The 17,137-nt window shown below is 45.3% G+C and overlaps 1 long non-coding RNA gene across 1 annotated transcript; it reads right to left on the reverse strand.

Moving 5' to 3' along the window:
- Positions 1-10,505: 10,505 nt before the first annotated feature.
- Positions 10,506-11,718, reverse strand: LOC307013042. The gene is made up of 2 exons (XR_013800834.1): positions 11,389-11,718; positions 10,506-10,738 (listed from the first exon to the last, which is right to left on the reverse strand). It is a non-coding gene; the product is annotated as an uncharacterized lncRNA (long non-coding RNA).
- Between the last annotated feature and the right edge of the window lie 5,419 nt (positions 11,719-17,137).

Below are 17,137 nucleotides of genomic sequence, written 5' to 3' on the forward strand. Positions count from 1 at the left end.
TAGACTTCTCTGTTTCATTTATTCTACTCTGTATAATTGTTCTGTAGTTATTGTAGCTAAAACGGCGATTTCTGAGAGATTTTAAAATCTCAGATCTGCTCTAGTCCAGCAGCTGTAACTCAGGTCTCAGTGAGTCACGCCCCTCAAGTGTGCATTCCAAGAGGTTGGAAGACTCTGCTGTCGCCCATCAGCAGAAAATAGTTAACTAATTACAGCGGCGTGCCCCCAAAGCTGTGAGAACTGAGCAATCAGGTATCCATCTTAGGTTGCGTTTTCCTGCAGCGTCAGCTTCAGCGTCAGCCAGACGAAGACTGACAAAGACATTAAGAGTCCTGTGGGAGGCAAAGAGGAGGCAAATCCTACTCTGATTGCGCCAAGTATCGCTGGTGTTATTTAGTTTTATTCAATTCTCTTGGGTTCTCTAGCCCCTCATGCTATAATCATGTGTATTTTCTGCATTCCTGTTCATGTGTCTTCTCGCAATTATCACTGGCCCCGTGTTTCTCCTAATCGATTTCACCGGCCTGCTCTCGTCTATCCCACATGCTCCACTGAGATCCAACATCTCGTTTCAGGGGGCCTGTGGAACTGCCAGTCAGCTGTCCCTAAGGCTGACTTCATCTCTGGCTACGCTTCCCTGCAGTCTCTGGATTTCCTTGCTCTCACGGAGACCTGGATCACTCCATCCAACACATCCACCCCAGCAGCTCTCTCCACAGCATATTCCTTCTCCCATACACCCAGACCCTCTGGCAGAGGAGGTGGCACTGGTCTCCTGCTCTCTCCCAAATGGAGCTTTTCCCTCTTCAAGCTACCTAATTTCACTCCTTCTACCTTTGAATTCCATGCCGTCACAGTAACCCATCCTATACAATTAACCATTGTTGTTCTCTACCGTCCACCAGGCGCCTTGGGGGACTTCTTGGAGGAGTTAGATAATCTCCTCTCACACATCCCTGAAACTGGCCCTCCCGCTGTACTTCTCGGAGATTTCAACCTCCAGACAGGGAAGATATCTGAACTAACATCTCTGTTAACCACCTTTGCTTTCTCACTGTCTCCATCCCCACCAACTCATAAAGCTGGCAATGTCCTTGATCTCATATTCTCAAGGAACTGCTCTACTTCTAACCTCTCTGTAAACCCGCTCCACACATCCGATCACTTCTTCATTTCATTCTCTCTACCCCTTTCCAAACATAACAACCTAATCTCTTCTAACTCTGCTCCTGTCCGCCGTAACCTCCGTTCCCTCTCCCCCTCTACCTTTGCCTCATCGGTGCTCTCAGCCCTCCCTTCCTCTGACTCGTTCCAACTCCTGCCTCCAAACGCTGCTGCAAAAACTCTCCTCTCTACTCTCTCATCCTCTCTGGACTCTCTCTGTCCTCTCACATCGCGGCCGGCTCGTCAGTCCCCTCCTGCTCCCTGGCTAAATGACGCACTGCGTGCTAATAGAACCATCCTTCGGGCAGCAGAGCGGAAATGGTGGAAATCCAAACACCATGACGACCTCCTAACCTATCAGGCTCTCCTCTCCTCTTTCTCTGCTTCCATCTCTCAGGCAAAAAGCACTTTCTTTCAAGATAAGATCCAATCTTCCTATTCCAATCCCAAAAAACTATTTTCTATCTTCTCCACCCTCTTGGACCCTCCCAAAGCACCTCCCCCCTCCTCCCTTCTGTCAAGCGACTTTGTTAACCACTTTGAAAAAAAGGTTGATGATATTCGCTCTTCCTTTTCTGACTCACCTTTACTCACCGCTGGGTCACCAGACCCTCCCTTCACCCACACACTGACCTCCTTCTCCCCTCTCTCTCCAAGTGAGGTTCTTACCCTCGTTACCTCTGCCCGTCCTACCACCTGTTCTCTGGACCCTATCCCCTCAAACCTCCTTCAGACTATCGCTCCTGATATTCTACCATTTCTCACCCATTTCATCAACACTTCTCTAACTTCTGGTCACTTTCCAAACAGTCTCAAGGAGGCAAGAGTAAACCCTCTCCTTAAGAAACTCACTCTCAATCCGTCTGATGTTATTAACTACAGGCCCGTCTCTCTCCTCCCGTTCCTGTCTAAAACACTTGAACGCGCTGTCTTTAAACAACTCTCCTGTTATCTCCATCAGAACAACCTTCTGGATCCGCACCAGTCTGGTTTCAAGGCAGGTCACTCAACAGAAACTGCTCTCCTTGCTGTCTCTGATGAACTGCACACTGCTAAAGCAGCCTCCCTCTCCTCTGTCATCATCCTTCTGGACCTGTCTGCTGCATTCGACACAGTGAACCATCGGATCCTCCTTCGCACTCTCCAAGAACTTGGAGTTTCAGGCACTGCACTTTCCCTCCTCACCTCATACCTCAACGACCGCACCTACAGGGTTACTTGGAGAGGGTCCGAGTCCGACCCTTGTCAATTAACTACAGGGGTCCCTCAGGGCTCGGTTCTTGGTCCCCTCCTCTTCTCCCTGTACACAAACTCGCTCGGGTCTGTCATTAGCCCGCATGGTTTTTCATACCACTGCTACGCTGACGACACCCAACTAATTCTGTCCTTTCCCCGCTCAGAGACCCAGGTCGTCGCACGCATCTCTGCTTGCCTAGCAGACATCTCTCGGTGGATGTCTGCTCATCACCTCAAGCTCAACCTTGACAAGACTGAACTGCTCTTCCTTCCGGGAAAAGATTGTCCCACTCTTGACCTAACAATCAACATCGGCACCTCTGTTGTTTCCCCGACTCAGACTGCAAGGAATCTGGGTGTGGTCCTAGATAACAAATTGTCCTTCACTGCAAACATCGCTGCTACAACCCGCTGCTGCAGATACACGCTTTACAACATCAGGAGGATACGTCCCCAGCTGACCCAGACATCAGCGCAGATTCTGGTCCAGGCTCTCGTCATCTCACGCCTAGACTACTGCAACTCCCTCCTGGCTGGTCTACCTGCATGTGCCATCCGACCTCTGCAGCTCATCCAGAATGCAGCGGCTCGTCTGGTCTTCAACCTTCCCAAATTCTCCCACACCACACCGCTCCTCCGCTCCCTTCACTGGCTTCCAGTAACTGCTAGAATCCACTTCAAGACACTGGTACTTGCGTACCATGCTGTGAATGGATCTGGCCCTTCCTACATCCAGGACATGGTTAAACCGTACACCCCAGCACGTGCACTCCGCTCTGCATCAGCCAAACAGCTCGCTGCACCCGCACTGCGAGGGGGACCCAAGTTCCCGTCAGCAAAAACACGTGGGTTTGCTATCCTGGCTCCAAAATGGTGGAATGAGCTCCCCATTGAAATCAGGACAGCAGATAGCTTACACATCTTCCGACGCAAACTGAAAACTCATCTCTTTAGACTCCACTTCGAGCGATAGAATTACTAACAAAGCACTTATATACTAATAAAGGGCTGGCTTTCTAAATGCCAGTTGAGTAGCACTTGAAATGTTTGGCTCTATGAAACCTGATGTACTTATATGATTCTGTTTTCTTAAAGGTTGTATCTTCCTGGTCGAATGCACTTATTGTAAGTCGCTTTGGATAAAAGCGTCAGCTAAATGCAATGTAATGTAATGTAAAAATTATTATTATTAACAGACAGAACAGACGTGACTAGGAACTCTCAAGTAAACACGTGTTTAGTTTAAATAAAGCCTCTCATTTTTGGTATAGAGCTTTGAAATAGGGCTTTGAATTTGAAACATTAAGGCTTCTACAAAATGTCTGAACACACGATGGCAGCAGTTAACGATAGAGTCTGTATGCAGACCACAGCAAGGAGGCGCATCCTAACGGGGGTGGATCCTATAGGGGGCGTTTCCTAAAGGGTTATGCGGTCTGCATCCAGACCCATCTCGTTGTATGACCAGCGAGCCTAAATATACGGTGGCCGGCATACGGTGGCCGGCAGGTGCAAACGTGGAAAAGCGGCCCAAAACGCATACATTAGCAGGAAACACCTGGGGGGTATACTACGAAGCTGGTTCAACCTAACCTGGATATGTTTGAGTTAGCCGGTTGGCCTAATCTAAAACATACGCGCTCTCGCTAAACTGTACTACGACGCGGGTTATCAAGTGGATCGCTCAAGCCAGCTGTGTCCTATCTAGTTAGGTGCGCGTTCACATGAAAGGGGTGGTATTTGGAGCATTCGACCAATCACAAACATGGAGAAGCATACTGACAGCGCAGTGTCATACTTCCTGAATGAAAAGTCAACTATAATATTATACATATGAAGAAGTTAAACTTTAAACATCCATGACTTAAACACTTTATCCAGGATAAAAGCCACATAGTTGCACCTGCAAGGTGAGTACAGCTGGTAAAAGAAAAAGTGTTTGAATGCGTACATTAACAGGTTTATCATATCGCTGCCCCGTCTTAGACACGAGTGGATCTGACTTTAATTACATTGAGTTGAGTGTTTCGTCAACTTAATGTGTTGCTTCAAATAATACTTCTGCATACAGTATGTGACACTTTGAGTGTTGCACGGCCAGATACGGCTCAGCTGACTCAGATAAGGAAATATATGATACATTATGATGTGATATGCCGCGGACTGTACTTAATGTTACTCTGATCCGGTTACTTATGTTGTGGCAGATATTTAAGTAAGCTTTCTTAACGCTAATGTTATAATAGTCAGATTGTTCATGAAGATGGGAGGTGATATTCTATTAATGTTCACGTTCACACAGTCGGTGATTTTTGCCGGCAGCCTTTCCTGCAACGGCAGCTTTTCTGTATTTCCTTTCTCCTGTAATATGACTTGATCCCTTTAAACTCCGCACACTGAGCTCTGATTGGTCAGCAGGCAGTGCTTTCACTGAGTTGAGCTCTTAGCCTGCAACCTAAGCTGCTCCGGGGCAGGTTAGCCGCATAGCATAAGTTACCATGGAGATCTAGCCCGCTAAAAAGAGAACCAGCTTCGTAGGACCGGAAACCCCGAGTTTTCCCTGAAGTTAGCCGGCTAAGCGAAAATCCTGCTTCGTAGTATACCCCCCTGCAAATAATGAAATGAAAAACAAACAAACCCTGAAAACAAATACAACAGAAAAACGCTGCATTTACAGAAATGATGCAAACTAAATACAACACACAAACCCCGAAAACAAACGCAACAAAAAAACGCTGCAAATACCAAAACGATATGCAAAGTCCAAAGCACGTACAAATCCCAAAACACATACAAAAAAAAACATTCCGGAAGTGCTCCAGGCCTCTAGGGGGCGCGCTACGTGGAACAGATTGATGTCTGACCAGACATAGAGAGAACAAACAAGAGTGATGGAAATCGGGATGAAAGAAAGTTCATTTAAGTGGAGAAAGATATAAGAAGGTAAGTTTTGTTTTTATACATAGAGCTTCATATTTATATAGCTAGCGTTAGCGTACCTAACTACTACACCAGCTGAGGAGAGGAGAGCTTCACGTGATCGACGCTGAAGTTGGTTTCCGATTCAGAGCATCCGATTAGGCAGTTAAGGGGAAAGTTAAGGGACATTTAATTTACAGCGCTGAGCGAACAATCCTCCGTGTTTGAACCTCTTAAATCGCTGCATAGCCGATTTATTTGGACTGGATTATCCCAGAGAATCTAAAGATTATTTATAACCCAGTTTGAGATTTGTGAAACCTGTATTCTATTTGTGAAAATACAAAAAAGGGAGATTTCAGTGCTTTTTTCACATGTAGACCACATTAGACCAGGTCCTGATCTAAAACCACTATACCTAGACTCATCAAATCTGGACTGAATTATCCCAGAGAGGCTAAAGATTCTATATAACACAGTTTCAGATTTGTGAGACCTTTATTCTATTTGTGAAAATACAAAAAAAGGGAGATTTCAGTGCTTTTTTCACATGTAGGCCACATTAGACCAGGTCCTGATCTAAAACCACTAGACCTAGACTCATCAAATCTGGACTGGATTATCCCAGAGAGTCTAAAGATTATTTATAACACAGTTTCAGATTTTTGAAACCTTTATTCTATTTGTGAAAATACAAACAAGGGAGATTTTGCAGCTTTTAAAAAAAATCTAGACCACATTAGACCAGGTCCTGATCTAAAACCACTATACCTAGATTCATCAAATCTGGACTGGATTATCCCAGAGGGTCTAAAGATTCTTTCTAACACCGTTTCAGATTTGTGAAACCTTTATTCTATTTGTGAAAATACAAAAAGGGAGATTTTGATGCTTTTTTAAAATCTAGACCACATTAGACCAGGTCCTGATCTAAAACCACTATACCTTCGACCTCCAGACAGGGAAGATAGACAAACTAACATCTCTGTTAATCACCTTTGCTTTCTCCCTGTCTCCATCCCCACCAACTCATAACGCTGGCAGTGTTTCCCCTACCATTGTCTTGGCGGGGCGCTGCGCCCTGCCAACAGAGCCCCGCGCCCTGCCAACAGAGCCCCGCGCCCTGCCTGAAATTCAAGGTGTTTTTTTTGTTTTTTTACATTTTTTTTATTATTATTTAAAAGAATTAAATATATATATAGCACCAAATTGTAACTGAAGTAATCTATCTACGGTCACGTTTCACATTGAACATGTGCTCTTTTATTAAATAAACTAAACGCCTATGTTATTTATCCAATGTGCATGTTTCAGTGTCTACTGCCGTGCGTATTCACATTCTCCCTCCGTTCTGTTTCTGAAGGGCGGGGCTCCGCTCCCCGGAGAAGGACACAAACAGCCTGCCCAGGTGGACGCGCGCGGACGCGACAACGAACGTAGCGTGCGCATTATAAAAATAGCTCACAAATGGTGAGAAGGTACCGCGGTTTTGAACTACAGTATTGAATTCGACAGAAAACAACAATGAAACGCCAGCAGAAGAATAGTCTAATGAGTTGGGTGAAAAAAAAGACAGGAGATGTGAGTTGGTTTATTCAGTAAATTAGCTCCGGATAATTGGATGTTCTGTCTACACCTGTTGATGTGAGGCTAATGCAGGATTTGCTAGCTTGATGCTACCGGCATTTAGCGGCAGTGACTCAACAAATTGCCACTTAAAATGTATCGTCAGCAATGTATGACAAGCAGAGTGCTTGTTTAATGTTAGACTCACACAAATAGCTCAATATGATCATAACACGATTGCTTTCATATCAGAGATCAGATGAGGTGGAGCTGCCTCCAGCAATAGAGGAAGAGGCAGAGAGAAGCAACAGCAGCACAGGGTTGCAGCAGGTATGTTATATGCTGTAGTCAGGTGATTTAAATGTATCAATGAAAGGAAGAAGTGTAGGCTACATGATAAGAAGGGAATACAGTTTGAATTAAAGTAATAAAGTGTAACACTGTACTTTATTAATTTTGAATGTACAAATACTTTGTTACTGTACGATATCAATAACAATAATCCACAGCTCCTCTCTCTGCTCCAGAGGATAAAAAAAATTCGGGTGCCCCGAAAAAAAATGTTTCGGGGTACACGAGCAGCACCCTGCCAAGGCAATAAACCTAGGGGAAACACTGGCTGGCAATGTCCTTGATCTCATATTCTCAAGGAACTGCACTACTTCTAACCTCTCTGTAAACCCGCTCCACACATCCGATCACTTCTTAATTTCATTCTCTCTACCCCTTTCCAAACATAACAAACTCATCTCTTCTCATCCGGCACCTGTCCGCCGTAACCTTCGTTCCTTCTCCCCCTCTACCTTTGCCTCATCGATGCTCTCAGCCCTCCCTTCCTCTGACTCGTTCCAACTCCTGCCTCCAAACTCTGCTGCAGAAACTCTCCTCTCTACTCTCTCATCCTCTCTGTCCTCTCACATCTCGGCAGGTTTGTCAGTCCCCTCCTGCACCCTGGCTAAATGACGCACTGCATGCTAATAGAACCATCCTTCGGGCAGCAGAGCGGAAATGGTGGAAATCCAAACACCATGATGACCTCCTAACCTATCAGGCCCTCCTCTCCTCTTTCTCCGCTTCGATCTCTCAGGCAAAAAGCACTTTCTTTCAAGATAAGATCCAATCTTCCTATTCCAATCCCCAAAAACTATTTTCAATCTTTTCCACCCTCTTGGAATTATTAACTACAGGGGTCCCTCAGGGCTCTGTTCTTGGTCCCCTCCTCTTCTCCTTGTACACAAACTCGCTCGGATCTGTCATTAGCCCGCATGGTTTTTCATACCACTGCTACGCTGACGACACCCAATTAATTCTGTCCTTTCCCCGCTCAGAGACCCAGGTCGTCGCATACATCTCTGCTTGTCTAGCTGACATCTCTCAGAGGATGTCTGCTCATCACCTCAAGCTCAACCTTGACAAGACTGAACTGCTTTTCCTTCCGGGAAAAGATTGTCCCACTCTTGACCTAACAATCAACATCGGCACCTCTGTTGTTTCCCCGACTCAGACTGCAAGGAATCTGGGTGTAACCCTAGATTACAAACTGTCCTTCACTGCAAACATCGCTGCTACAACCCGCTGCTGCAGATACACTCTTTACAACATCAGGAGGATACATCCCCAGCTGACCCAGAAAACAGCGCAGGTTCTGGTCCAGGATCTCTTCATCTCACACCTAGACTACTGCAACTCCCTCCTGGCTGGTCTACCTGCATGTGCCATCCGACCTCTGCAGCTCATCCAGAATGCAGCGGCTCGTCTGGTCTTCAACCTTCCAAAGTTTTCCCACACCACAACGCTCCTCCGCTCCCTTCACTGGCTTCCAGTAACTGCTAGAATCCACTTCAAGACACTGGTACTTGCGTACCATGCTGCGAATGGATCTGGCCCCTCCTACATCCAGGACATGGTTAAATTGTACACCCCAGCATGTGCACTCCGCTCTGCATCGGCCAAACAGCTCGCTGCACCCGCACTGCGAGGGGGGCCCAAGTTCCCATCAGCAAAAACACGTGGGTTTGCTATCCTGGCTCCAAAATGGTGGAATGAGCTCCCCATTGAAATCAGGACAGCAGATAGCTTGCACATCTGAAAACTCATCTCTTTCGACTCCACTTCGAGCGATATAATTATTAACAAATAAACTGCTAACAGAGCACTTATATACTAATAAAGGACTGGCTTATCTATAGCCAGTTGAGTAGCACTTGAAATGTTTGGCTCTATGAAATCTGATGTACTTATATGATTCTGTTTTCTTCAAGGTTGTATCTTCCTGGTCGAATGTACTTATTGTAAGTCGCTTGGATAAAGTGTCAGCTAAATGTAATGTCTCCTTTTTATTGCGAGATGCAGGGTTTACAGAAGGTTGTCCACTGTGCAAGTGTTTGTCATTGACACAGTTTGCTGTCCAATTGTTCCCTCTCCTCCCCAATGTGGACAGCATCCCTTTTGCTTTTCCCCTGCATCTGTTTCAGACAGTTTATACTTTTTTCTATGAGCAGTTGGAGTAGGGGGGCTGAAGTACTTCGACTTTCTTTTCTGCGTTTTACTTCGCTTCCTCCATGTCTCCTCTTGTGACAGAGGAAGTGTCTCTGGTCCCTCAGATTGTCTTTTGTCTTCAGCGTATGTTTTTGAAGGATGCAACTGTTTTTTCATTATTGCAACGCCCTTGAGTCTTCCAACCACAAACTCTCGCTGTAGCTGGAGAAAGTCTCCTGCTCTTCTGTGCAATTTTGATGAAAGGATCACTTTTTTTGTTGTGCGGAACCAGTTCTCTACAACAGCATTACTGTCACAGGTTTTGCCAAGATCTTTAAGCATCAGACCTGTCCAAAGAGGCATAGTACCAGCGTAATGGAGAATTATTTCCACAAGTGTCTCACAATAATGAGGATTTCGCTGGCATGCTCCGTTTGCGTCATCCTCCTTCTCTGCTTCCTCCTGTGCTTGTGTGACCACCTCTTTGATAGGAGCAAAGAAAGGGGATGATTTTGTGAGAGATCTGTGCATGTCTTCAAAATCAGCAGGTGTGTGGTCTTCATTTTCATTTTTGAAATCGATATTTTCTGACTTCTGTGTCCGTATGGCCTCCTGCAGTGCTGAGAGATGTTTCTTGCACCCATTAGTTTCAGTCTTTGATGGAAAAACATGTACCATACAACTTGAAATTGACAATACCTGGCCAAACACAGTAGCATTTTTAAAAGAGGGCAAAACAGTACAAAAAAAATTGTTTTGTCTCCTTTCTGCACTGAACCATGGACAACTTCATACTGATCAACTTCAGCATGTGAGCAGCAAAGAGGTGTATTACTGTCAGCTGCACTGACCGCTGCCCTTGTAGGGCCCTATAAATTCCGTTTTCATTTTCACCAAATTCCGTTTTGTGTCTTTCTAAATTCCGTTTTTTCCGTTTTCATTTTTTAGAATTCTGTTTTTTCCGTTTTTTTCCGTTTTAATGTTTTGGAATTCTGTTTTTTTCCGTTTTTTTCCGTTTTAATGTTTTGGAATTCTGTTTTTTTAACCTATTTACTCGTATTTTACCACAAAAAAGGGTGTGTTTTAATGTTTTCAAATAAAATGTACACTAAATAGAAATGACCTCCCATTTATTGAGGCGACACATTCCCTCAATACTTTATTTACTTGAAAAACTTGCAACAAAACATTGCACTTCAAGTTCCAACAAAAGTTTTCTTTTGAGCTGTAAACTTTCTAGTGAAAACAAATGGCATTTAAAAAAATAAAGTGCTCAGCGCGCTGTTGAGTGAGGTTATAATGGCTTGGGAAACTGTTGAGAAGTTGCATTTATCCATGAAGACCACATCCACCAGAAAATATTGATTTTCAACACCTGTGATGAAAGAAGAAAACAAGCATATTACTAATTATCTCTTACACTGTTTTAAATGTCTATCTAGCTTATTGTTTTAGGTGTATTAATATATATATATTATAAATAAAAGGGGCATTTAGAATAAACAATATCAGTACAGCCACTGTCTGCCTCATTTTATTTATATATATATATATATATATATTATATATATATTTTATTTTATTTATATTTATATATATATATATATTATATATTTTATTTTATTTATATATATATATATATTATATATATATTATTTTATTTATATATATATATATATATATACATAAAATGAGGCAGACAGTGGCTGTACTGACATTGTTTATTCTAAATCTGTTTATTCTAAATTTAAAATCGTTTTTTATCCTAGTATTGTAGGTGCATGTCACCAGTTTCCCCTGTGGGATCAGATGTTTTCTGATCCATCCATATTTATTTATTTTTTAATAAAATGTGTTATCCCATTATAATGATATATTGCAATAAAAGGTATTAGTGTTGACAAGAGACATCAGCTATGTTTCCCCCTCTGGAAGACAATGCTGCATCACGATTTGCACACAACATATTGTAAAGGAGTGTTCACTACGTTGTATTTTAGGATATTACATTAAGCATTAACTTACCAATGACGATGTTTAGCACGCTGCAATCTCTGGCATCAGTGGTCTCACGAAGCAGTAACGCTAGTCTGTAGGGACGTGGAGGGCTTGCTAGCATTAGCTTGACATTTTTCCCTGTTCCTAACGTGACTTTTGGATAACAGGTGGTCATCGCACGTATTTTTGCGCTTCCAGTCAACAGAGTGTTGACAAAATTTACAATACATCACGTCACCCGACACGTAGAAGTCAGCGGGGAACTGCTCTGCTCGTGATTGAGCGGATAGCCCCGTATTCCGTATCTTTTTAGCTGACGGAGGGACAGCCATGCTTGCATTTCACTTGTGTTTGTTGGGGGTGGCGGGAAGGGACCGCATGAGACAGTGACGCAGGGGTGTGTTACGCTGATTAGCGTCCCCCGGGAAAATTTTCCCAGGTTTTTTGTTTCACTTCCTCACGAAAACAGCATTTCAGTCTAATTATGTCAAATTCCGTGATTATCTGCTTTTTTCGGGAATTTCCGCGATTCCGTCCGCGATTCCGCGATCGCGGAAAATATAGGGCCCTACCCTTGGAATTAAGATAAGGTTTTAAGGTATAATAAGGTATAAGGTTTTATAGAATAAAGGTTTCACAAATCTGAAACTGTGTTATAAAGAATGTTTAGACCCTCTGGGATAATCCAGTCCAGATTTGATGAGTCTAGGTATAGTGGTTTTAGATCAGGACCTGGTCTAATGTGGTCTAGATTTAAAAAAAGCTGCAAAATCTCCCTTTTTTGTCCATCCATCCATCTTCTCCCGCTTATCCGTGGTCGGGTCGCAGAGGTAGCAGTTCCAGCAGAGAGCCCCAAACTTTATTTTCCCTGGCCACATCAACCAGCTCTGACTGGGGGATCCCAAGGCGCTCCCAGGCCAGCGAAGAGATATAATCCCTCCATCTGGTTCTAGGTCTACCCCTTGGTCTCTTCCCAGCTGGACGTGCCTGGAACACCTCCCTAGGGAGGCGCCCAGGTGGCATCCTAACTAGGTGCCCGAACCACCTCAACTGGCTCCTTTCGACGTGAAGGAGGAGCGGTTCAACTCCGAGTCCCTCCCGGATGACCGAACTTCTCACCTTATCCCTAAGGGAGACACCAGCCACCCTGCGGAGAAAACCCATCTCGGCCGCTTGTACCCGCGATCTCGTTCTTTCGGTCATGACCCATCCTTCATGACCATAGGTGAGGGTAGGAACGAAAATGGCGCGGTAGACAGAGAGCTTTGCCTTCTGGCTCAGCTCCCTTTTCGTCACAACGGTGCGGTAAAGAGACTGCAGTACCGCTCCCGCTGCTCCGATTCTCCGACCCATCTCACGCTCCATTGTTCCCTCACTCGAGAACAAGAACCCGAGATACTTGAACTCCTTCACTTGGGGTAAGGACTCATTCCCTACTTGGAGTGGACAGTCCATCGGTTTCCTGCTGAGAACCATGGCCTCAGATTTGGAGGTGCTGATCCTCATCCCAGCCGCTTCACACTCGGTTGCGAACCGATCCAGTGAGTGCTGAAGGTCGCAAACCGATGAAGCCATCAGAACCACATCATCTGCAAAAAGCAGTGGTGCAATCCTTAGTCCACCGAACTGCAGACCCCCTCCCCCACGACTACGCCTTGAAATCCGATCCATGTATATTACAAACAGGATTGGTGACAAAGCGCAGCCCTGGCGGAGGCCAACCCTCACCTGAAATGGGTGCGACTTACTGCCGAGGACCCGGACACAGCTCTCGCTTTGGGAGTACAGAGATTGGATGGCCCTGAGTAGAGACCCCCTCACCCCATACTCCCGCAGCACCTCTCACAGTGACTCCCTGGGAACCCGGTCATACGCCTTCTCCAAGTCTACAAAACACATGTAGACTGGATAAGCGTACTCCCAGGCCCCCTCCAGGATCCTTGCGAGAGTAAAAAGCTGATCTGTCGTTCCACGACCAGGACGGAATCCGCATTGTTCCTCCTCAATCTGAGGTTCGACAATCGGCCTGACCCTCCTTTCGAGTACCTTAGAGTAAACTTTCCCGGGGAGGCTGAGTAGTGTGATGCCTCTGTAATTGGCACACACCCTCTGATCCCCCTTTTTAAAAAGGGGAACCACCACCCCGGTCTGCCACTCCTTCGGTACTGTTTCCGACTTCCACGCAACGTTGATGAGACGTGTCAACAATGACAGTCCCTCAACACCCAGAGCCTTCAGCATTTCTGGGCGGATCTCATCCACCCCCGGGGCTTTGCCACTGTGAAGTTGTTTGACGACCTCAGTGACCTCCCCCCGGGAGATTGGTGTCGATCCCCCGTCATACTCCAGCTCTGACTCTAACATAGAGGGCGGAGTTGTCGGGTTCAGGAGTTCCTCAAAGTGCTCCTTCCAACACCCTAACACTCCATCAGTTGAGGTCAACAACGTCCCATCCTTACTGTACACAGCTTGGATGGTTCCCTGCTTCCCCCTCCTGAGGTGTCGGACAGTTTTCCAGAACAACGTTGGTGCCGCCCGAAAGTCTTTTTCCATGTCTTCTCCGAACTTCTCCCACACCCGCTGCTTTGCCTCGGCCACGGCTGAGGCTGCTGCCCTTCGGGCCTGTCGGTACCTTGCAACTGCCTCGGGAGTCCCCCGGGATAACAAATCCTTGAAGGCCTCCTTCTTCAGTCGGACGGCTTCCCTGACCACCGGTGTCCACCAGGAGGTTCGAGGGTTACCGCCCCTTGAGGCACCTAGGACCTTGAGACCACAGCTCCCCGCCGCGGCTTCGGCAATAGAGGCTTTGAACACCGACCACTCTGGTTCAATGTCCCCAACCTCCACAGGAATGCCCGAAAAGCTCCGCCGGAGGTGTGAGTTGAAGGCCTCCTGAACTTGGGCCTCCTCCAGACGTTCCCAGTTCACCCGAACTACACGTTTGGGCTTACCAGGTCTATCCAGAGGCTTCCCCCGCCACTCGACCCAACTCACCACCAGATGGTGATCAGTTGACAACTCCGCCCCTCTCTTTACCCGAGTGTCCAAAACATACGGCCTCAGGTCCGATGATACGATAACGAAATCGATCATGGACCTTCTGCCTAGGGTGCTCTGGTACCACGTACACTTATGAGCATCCTTATGTTCGAACATGGTGTTTGTTATGGCCAATCCATGACTAGCACAGAAGTCCAGTAACAAACCACCACTCCGGTTCAGATCAGGGGGGCCGTTCCTCCCAATCACTCCCCTCCAAGTGTCTCCATCATTGCCCACATGTGCGTTGAAGTCTCCCAGCAAGATTAAAGAGTCCCTTTCAGGAGCCCCATACAGGACTCTTTCCAGGGTCTCCAAGAAGGCCGTATACTCTGAACTGCTGTTGGGTGCATAAGCACACACAACAGTCAGAGTTTCCCCCCCCATAACCCGCAGGCGTAGGGAGGCAACCCTCTCGTCCACTGGGGTAGACTCCAACAACGAAGCACCCAACCGGGGACTTGTGAGTATCCCCACACCCGCCCGGCGCCTCACACCTTGAGCAACTCCGGAGAAGAATGGAGTCCAACCCCTATCCAGAAGTAAGGTTCCAGAGCCGACGCTGTGCGTAGAGGTGAGCCCAACCAGATCCAACTGGTAACGCTCCACCTCCCGCACAAGCTCCGACTCCTCCCCCCCCAGAGAGGTGACGTTCCACGTCCCCAAAGCCAGCTTCTGTCGCCCGGGTCTGGTCCGTCGAGACCCTCTGCCTTCACTGCCACCCTTCTGGCAGCGCACCCGACCCCATCGCTGTTTTCCGTAGGTGGTGGGCCAACGGGACGGAGAAGCGGAGGTGTTACCCACGTCGCCTTTTCGGGCTGTGCCCGGCCGGGCTCCGTGGCTCCAGAAGGGGACCCCGGGCTTCCTCCGGGCCGGGTATCCTCACTTCGTGTGTCGTCTTTCATGAGGTCTTGTGAACCAATCTTAGTCTGGCCCCTTGCCTGAGACCAATTTGCCATGGGAGACCCTACCAGGAACACAAGGTTCCAGACAACACAGCCCCCAGGTTCATCAGGGCACACAAACTTCTCTACCACGGTAAGGTGCTGGTTCTTCAGAGAGGTCCCTTTTTTGTATTTTCATAAATAGAATAAAGGTTTCACAAATCTGAAACTGTGTTATAAAGAATGTTTAGACCCTCTGGGATAATCCAGTCCATATTTGATGATTCTAGCTCTAGTGGTTTTAGATCCGGACCTGGTCTAATGTGGTCTAGATAAACAAAATCTCAATTTTTGTATTTTTACAAATAGAATAAAGGTTTCACAAATCTGAAACTGTGTTATAAAGAATCTATAGAGTCTCTGGGATAATCCAGTCCAGATTTGATGATTCTAGCTCAAGTGGTTTTAGATCAGGACCTGGTCTAATGTGGTCTAGATAAAAAAAAAGCATCAAAATCTCCCTTTTTGTATTTTCACAAATAGAATAAAGGTTTCACAAATCTGAAACTGTGTTATAAAGAATGTTTAGACCCTCTGGGATAATCCAGTCCAAATTTGATGTGTGTAGGTATAGTGGTTTTAGATCAGGACCTGGTCTAATGTGGTCTAGATTTTAAAAAAAGCTGCAAAATCTCCCTTTTTTGTATTTTCATAAATAGAATAAAGGTTTCACAAATCTGAAACTGTGTTATAAAGAATGTTTAGACCCTCTGGGATAATCCAGTCCAGATTTGATGAGTCTAGCTCTCGTGGTTTTAGATCAGGACCTGGTCTAATGTGGTCTAGATTTAAGAAAGCATAAAAATCTCCCTTTTTGTATTCTCACAAATAGAATAAAGGTTTCACAAATCTGAAACTGTGTTATAAAGAATCTTTAGACCCTCTGGGATAATCCAGTCCAGATTTGATGATTCTAGCTCAAGTGGTTTTAGATCAGGACCTGGTCTAATGTGGTCTAGATAAAAAAAAAGCATCAAAATCTCCCTTTTTGTATTTTCACAAATAGAATAAAGGTTTCACAAATCTGAAACTGTGTTATAAAGAATGTTTAGACCCTCTGGGATAATCCAGTCCAGATTTGATGTGTGTAGGTATAGTGGTTTTAGATCAGGACCTGGTCTAATGTGGTCTACATGTAAAAAAAGCACTGAAATCTCCCTTTTTTGTATTTTCACAAATAGAATAAAGGTTTCACAAATCTAAAACTGTGTTATAAAGAATCTTTAGATCCTCTGGGATAATCCAGTCCAGATTTAATGAGTGTAGGTCTAGTGGTTTCAGATCAGGACCTGGTCTAATGTGGTCTACATGTAAAAAAAGCACTGAAATCTCCCTTTTTTGTATTTTCACAAATAGAATAAAGGTTTCACAAATCTAAAACTGTGTTATAAAGAATCTTTAGATCCTCTGGGATAATCCAGTCCAGATTTAATGAGTCTAGGTATAGTGGTTTTAGATCAGGACCTGGTCTAATGTGGTCTAGATTTGAAAAAAGCTGCAAAATCTCCCTTGTTTGTATTTTCACAAATAGAATTAAGGTATCACAAATCTAAAACTGTGTTATAAAGAATCTTTAGACCCTCTGGGATAATCCAGTCCAGATTTGATGAGACTAGGTACAGTGGTTTTAGATCAGGACCTGGTCTAATGTGGTCTACATGTAAAAAAAGCACTGAAATCTCCCTTTTTTGTATTTTCACAAATAGAATTAAGGTATCACAAATCTAAAACTGTTTTATAAAGAATCTTTAGACCCTCTGGGATAATCCAGTCCAGATTTGATGAGACTAGGT

Source organism: Notothenia rossii (genome assembly GCF_949606895.1).
Source record: "Notothenia rossii genome assembly, chromosome: 7".
Lineage (NCBI taxonomy): Eukaryota > Metazoa > Chordata > Actinopteri > Perciformes > Nototheniidae > Notothenia > Notothenia rossii.